We start from the raw sequence: 6,000 nt of genomic DNA, 5'->3' as shown, positions 1-6,000 counted from the left end.
GAGAGAGAGAGAGGGGGGGGGAGTTGTAACCTCCTTCAAACACCCCCCCAAATCACACAACTCCCCAACCACCTTGATTTTATTAATTTGTAAAACCTTGGGAAAGTAGGCCCTATTGGAAAGTAAATCTAAAACTAAATCGTTTAAAGCTTTTTTCCAAAGCATGGAAGAAAAATGTGTTTTCAAAGTTTGTTGAAGATTCCCAAATTGTGTATTCTTTTCAAGCGTACTAGTTGCCCAAATTTCAAACGATTCAATTCTATACAAACTTCATTCGTACTTATTGTCCAAATTTTAAAACTTCTTAATTATATAAACTTTAGAATTCAATTTACACCTTTGCATTTTTTTCAAGATTCGCTCACAATGTGGCCCAAATTTCAAAATGTTTCAATCCTATGTAAAATTTATTCAAGTTTGGTCCTTAAATTTTATAACATCCAAAATTTATCACGGACTTATGTCCATTTGTACATTGGCAGTAGTAAGCATATGACCTTACTTTATTCTATTATAAATAAGTTTGTGCTAGTAAGTATATGGCCTTAGTTTATTCAATCTATTACAATTCTATATCTACAATATACACATTACCTAGTATCTTAAATTATTTTCACAACCAAGCAAAATTTATGACTCTTGTAAGTTGGATGTTTTAACAAGAATTTAACATGTTGTCATTTGCTAGACTAACACACACTTGATACGTATGGGCCATGGGTTAACACAAACATATATATACATCTAGAGCCATATATCCCATGAAACCCTATACCTTAACCTTGGTCTTCATTATGACACTTTAGCATTTTGAGAGAGGTGGCACCTTTGTAACCTTGGGCTTCCTTTTGACACTTTAGAATTTTTTTAAAAGATGAAAAGCTTGCCTATATTTTTAAGTGTCAAATAAATCCCAAAATGGGCTTTAAATTTAAGGCCTAAGGCCCAATTGGGATTTTCCCACATAAGGGGCATGTACATCAAGCGATCGATTAACGAGAATCGCATTGTGCATCAATGAGTACAATGGTTAATGGGCCCCTTGACATTTCCCCCTCATGTCAAGACTTGAAGGCTTGGACTAGTGTAATTATGAGTCTTTTATATATATTGTGAAAAATATACTTAGGTTTTGGATGTTAATTTGCAACTTTTCAAATTATTTTTTTCCAATTATAGTTTTCCAAACTTTGAAAATGCCTTTAATCTATCCTTACTTTTTCCAAGCTTTATTTTTTCAAGGTTTCAAAATATCTCAAACTTGTCCAAAATTTATCCCAATTTTATTTAATCTTGTTTTTCAAATTTCAAAACATCTCTCTTATTTAAAATTCACCCTGTGTGTTTTTGTCCACTTGCATCTCTAAATATCCTATCTAAAATGCACATGTGTATACGTGTCTTATTACAAGTCGATCTGGAGCTTTGCATTGTTTTCACATGTGTATTTGTATCCACGTACAAGTCAAATCGGAACGATATAGGTGATATTTTGGAGGACCCTACTATGTACATATACATTAAAGGGTTATAGGTACATGAGTATGTATGTGCACATTAAAGGGATACATGTACATGGGTATACAGATGCAAATTAGATTGTTAGTGTCTTAGATAGGAGATCTACTAATGGCTTTATGTTTTCTTTTGGGAGTATTGCTATTTACTAGAGCACCCACATGAAGTCAAGTATAATAGCTATGAGTGCTGGGATGTTCGTATAGTATCATGTGAGGTAGCTTTATTACAAAATCTACTTTCAGATATGGATAATCCCATGGATAGAAAAGTTATCATTTATTGTGACAACATGAACAACATACAGTTGGCTAGTTAACCGAATGCATTATGCTAGGACAAAGCAAAAAATCAATGGATAATAAGACCTTAGTTATTTGCATAAACCTAAGGCTAATAAGGCTTAACTATTAGGAAAATGGAATTAATGGGTATAGGCTATAAAGTATAAACTTGAAGGCTAAAACATAAGGAAACGATTTTGTAAGGTTTAAATAACCTTAAGGCATCTTAGTACATGTATAAATATAAAACATAGACTAAGTAAAAAGAGAAAGATAAAAATAGTGATTGGTGAAAGGTAAGGGACCCAATAAGCTTTCATTTACGTTCTCCATGGAACTTATGTAGAATTTTTAAAGTGGAAATAGCACTTAAGTATAGGTGGTATATATGGGTTTTTTTTTGAAATAGGACCCTTTTTCCAAGTATAATGTAAAACTAGCAATCTCACAAATCATTTAGAAAAATTCACTTGACCATAATCTTTGACAAAATAATTTAAGAAAACAAGGACAAACTTATTGGGTGTAATCTCCCCCTCCCCCAACATGTGTGGCTCCCACTCCCCACACGAGGTATTCAAATAATATTTATAAAATTAGCCTATGGAACCATAAATAGTAGCTTTTTGAAGTTTGGGATTTCTTTACAATAAAAATAAATTTTATCCAATGTTCTAAGGTATTAAAATATAAAATAATATGATTTGTCCCCAGCAATTATGTACATGCATGTCTAGCTACCATAATAAATTAATTTGTGCACACATGCACATAACGTCAGCTATACAAATAGCATATAAATTAAATACTCAAATGATGCCAAGAGGTCATGAAAATATTATATTTAATATTCAAATCTCAATCTTCCCACCATCGCTCAATCCATCATCTGCGTCACCTTAATTGATACCCTGGGATTGTGCGTGACATCTCTGTCGGTATCTCGCATAGATAATAAACTTAAACTCACAAATGTACTATACACGTCAATTATTAAGCAATCAATTGAAGTTACATCAATCAATCCCAAATGAGATCATAAAAAACAGGCACAACACAATAAAAATAAAAAACCTACAAATAACCAAAATATCAACATAAATATATGAGAGCTTACCCATGCATGGAAATCTATCCACAAATAATCATTAAGTTGGTATCAACATAATATATGATCTGATTGAAAAAGTAATGTATGTATACCTTTCTTAAAAAGAGATTGAGAAACATAGGCTAATAAAGACTACATGGGCATCATCAATTTTATTTAAAAAAAAGAAAGATAGAGATTGAAGATTTGACCTGAGATTGTTGGTGTGAATTAGGGAAAGTTTTGAGGGAAAACGTGAAAAGATGCAAGGGAGAAGGGAGCTTGAGCTCTTGCAAGCACAAGTGGAGTGGGTAGGTGTGGACTAGTCAGTGTAAAATCTCTTGCGAAGATATGTCGGTGCCACCTACCCGCTATAGTGATGTAAATGTCGAACGGTCACGCAGGCACCTCGTGAGTGTCAGCTCATGTTGAACTTGACAACTCAACACTCCCCCTCAAGCTCAACTCCAGCTCGTGAACTCTAAGCATATCTCAAAATTTATGAAGCTTCTCAGCTCCCAAAGCCTTCATGAAGATATCAGGCGACCTGATCCTGTGTACTGACGTAGGCCAAGTCAATGTCGTCTACCAAGACTCTCTCCCTAATGAAGTGGTAGTGTACCTCAATGTGTTTCATTTACGCATGAAAAACTAGGCTCCTAGCCAACTGTATATTGCTAATATCACAATATATGACAACCTTTCTTTCCACATGTAACCCCAAATCAGAAGTAGCTTGCGTAACCAAGCTTCCTCACATGCTACAACTACAACTCCTCTGTACTATGCCTCTGCATGCGACAAGGTAACTGTGGGCTGCTTCTTGCTGTTCCATGTCACAGCAGCAACACTCCCCAATGAAAGCATAAATCCACTAGTAGATCTCCTATCGGAGATGCTACCTACCCAATCTACATCTGTGTACCCATATAGCTCCAATGGTACACCTGTTGCATAAAATAATGCATAATCAATAGTGGCCCTCAAATACCGAAGTGTGTGTCGCACACTGTCAAGATGTGGTTTTGCGGCACGGAACGTGCATAAATTGGCTCTCTAAGACAACATTGTAACTCAAATCTGACCTACTGATCATGATATAGATCAAACTCGCCGCAATCTTCTTGTACATAGTGGGATCCTCCAACACATAACCTGCATCCACATTGAGCTTGCCATTTTAATCTAATAGCACCAAGATTAGCTTACAACCAGCCATCCCATACTTGGACAACGTGTCCAATATGTATTGTCTCTATGACAACCAAATACCATCAGGTGTGCGAATGACCATAATGCTCAAAAAGTAGCGTAGATCTCCCAAATCCTTCATGTCAAACTTCCTTTTGAGAAGACTTTTCACATGCTCAATCTCCTCCAAGTTGTCACCCCCAACAATAAGATCATATACATAGATGGTGATGATCACAACACCGTTATCACTCTTGCACACATACAAAGAAATAGCCTTTCCACATCAGAAAATTTATCAATCAATGTAGTCCCAATAGCCTTTCCACATTAGAAAATTTATCAATCTAAACCTCCAAGCATGGAAGGTGTTCTTGTCAAGCTTCTCTACAACAATCTGGTTAATTTCGTCATTCGACATCTTGTCTGCAACACAAATTCACCAAAAACAACACTCTTGTTTGACTTGCACAAACTGATATATTCTCTGCAGCGATACTATGCCACACTTAACCTATCATAACCAGTGACCTCAACTTGTATACATACACCCACTAACACTTGTAAGACCTATTTGTAGTACACACAGTGTTTGCACAACCAATCGCCCTTCCTACAGTACCGAAAATAGAATTCTACAGAGAATCAAAACTTACCTGCAGTGCCCATGAACTCCTTCGAACTAAAAAATGGAGGTCTAGACACGCCTGAAATGCATTTTCGGCCTGAAAAATGTGGTCAAGGGGATAGTATAGTTGTCCTTAAGCTCCAATCTCGTGAAAAAAACTCATCATTTAGAGTTCGTTTGCCAGTGCCTCCTGAAGAATTCCCGACAAGGGTGTAGTAGCTAGCACAAAGGGGGAAGAGTAGATGAAGCTCTTATCCTCGTATCACTTCCTGTGCTTCTCTTGTTGCTGGCCGCTCAGCTCTTAGCATCAACAAGGCTTTGATACTATGAAAAGATGCAGGGGAGAAGGGAGTTTGAGCTCTTGCAAGCACACACACACTCTCACAAACCCTAGAAGAGCACACACAAGGTGAGAGGTTGAAAATTATTATTATTCTTCTTTAACAAGAGAGGTCTACAAAGGAGTTAAAGTGACTAACGCACATAGTATATACAAGCAGTCCATAATGCGAACACGCTAAAGTGGAGTGGGTAGGTGTGGACTAGTCACTGTAGTCTAGATGTAGAATCTTTGGCGAAGATATGTAAGTGCCAGCTTTTAAACTCGCCAGTGATGTAAATGTCGAACGGTCACGTAGGTGTCTTGTGAGTGTCAGCTTATGTTGAGCTTAACATCTCAACAAAACGTAGGCTAATAAAGACTATATTGGCATCATTTTAAAAGAGAAAGGGAGATTAAAGAATTGATTTGAGATTGTTGTAATGCAAATTTGGGAGAGTTTCGAGGACAACTGTAAGTTGATAAAGACTACATGGACATCAACAAAACTTGGAATAATCCACATCTAATGTAAAGGATACTATATACCAATGCATATAAGAGATGTTAAAAGGGATACTACATACCAAAGCATATAAGGGATACTGCCAATGATCATAATATTTTTTGTAAATTTATATAGCCTTGTGTGTTTCAAATTTTATTAAGGCTTGCACGAAGCAGTCCTCTTGCTCCTCGGCTTCCCCTTCAGGACTTAATCTCCTCTAGTGTTGCCTCTAGCATGTTTTGGATCTCCTCCCTCGTCTTAAGTGTGTTGAGATTCCATGTGAATGCCACCCAATCCCTCCAATAACACTCATCTTCTTAGAAGAGCTTAGCCATGCAATCATCAAGTCCCTCTTGATTTGTAGAACCGATTCTAAGCTATATGGCCATGCTTTCACTTGTGTAGCCATACCTCCCTTTGCTTGTGATACTTTATAATTTCATCTCAAGATTCGAGTTGGTT

This window comes from Cibotium barometz, chromosome 43 (assembly GCF_041138505.1).
Source record: "Cibotium barometz isolate CiBa-2024 chromosome 43, ASM4113850v1, whole genome shotgun sequence".
NCBI classification, from domain to species: domain Eukaryota; kingdom Viridiplantae; phylum Streptophyta; class Polypodiopsida; order Cyatheales; family Cibotiaceae; genus Cibotium; species Cibotium barometz.
This window is presented reverse-complemented; position numbering follows the sequence as displayed.